The following is a 1,051-nucleotide window of genomic DNA, read 5'->3' on the forward strand; positions in this document are numbered from 1 at the left end:
ACTGCGTGGTACCTTGGGCAAGTGTCTTCTACTATAGCCTCGGGATGACCAAAGTCTTGTGAGTGGATTTGGTAGACGGAAACTGAAAGAAGCCCGTCGTATATATGTATATATATGTGTGTGTGTGTGTGTGTTTGTCCCCCAACATCGCTTGACAACCGATGCTGGTGTGTTTACGTCCCCGTAACTTAGCGGTTTGGCAAAAGAGACCGATAGAATAAGTACTAGGCTTCCAAAGAATAAGTCCTGGGGTCGATTTGCTCGACTAAAGGCGGTGCTCCAGCATGGCCACAGTCAAATGACTGAAACAAGTAAAAGAGTATATATGTATTGCTTTTCCTTTTTGCAAAAATTTTTTTTACACAATTGTTTGAAAGTGGTCAGATCGAACCCGAGACACTAGATATTATATAACTTGGTTTAAGAAAAGACAAAATTTAGATAATTGTCCTATAGTTATAATTTACATCAACATAAAATACATATAACACAATAAATACACCAAGGCAAGAAACATATCAATATATCAGGTTGAGTAAAAAGTAAGCAACGTTTTGTACCATGAAGAATTTTTGCAGAGTTTTGAATTCTTTTCAAACATTTTTTTTTTTTTTTTTTGTAATTTTCTGATAATATCAAGGGGCTAGCAAAAAACTACCCGGAAGGCAATCTTTCTGCTAGTCCTTATAAAAAGAAAGGTTTGTTTGTACGTTGTCCGCTGAAAACGCGAAGTAGAATTGATAATATTTCAGGATTTTCGTGTCATTTAAGTTAATTTGACCGTTTCACAGATAACTGTGCACTTATTTTCCGAAAACGGAATGGGTTGGGTGGCGTGTTGGTGATGCATTGACTTCTATTTCTAGCAATTCACGCGCTGCCTATTTCACCGTAATGCTTTTTACAGAGTGAAAAAATGTTCTGTCTATCACTCAGCTTTCTCTAAGTTTATACATTACATTTATTCCTTTAAAGTCTCTGCCGGACCTCTGCTTTTTTTCTGTCCCTCTCTATGTCTCTATGTCTCTCACTATTTCCCTCCCTCTCTTTC

Source organism: Octopus bimaculoides, chromosome 1 (assembly GCF_001194135.2).
Source record: "Octopus bimaculoides isolate UCB-OBI-ISO-001 chromosome 1, ASM119413v2, whole genome shotgun sequence".
NCBI lineage: Eukaryota > Metazoa > Mollusca > Cephalopoda > Octopoda > Octopodidae > Octopus > Octopus bimaculoides.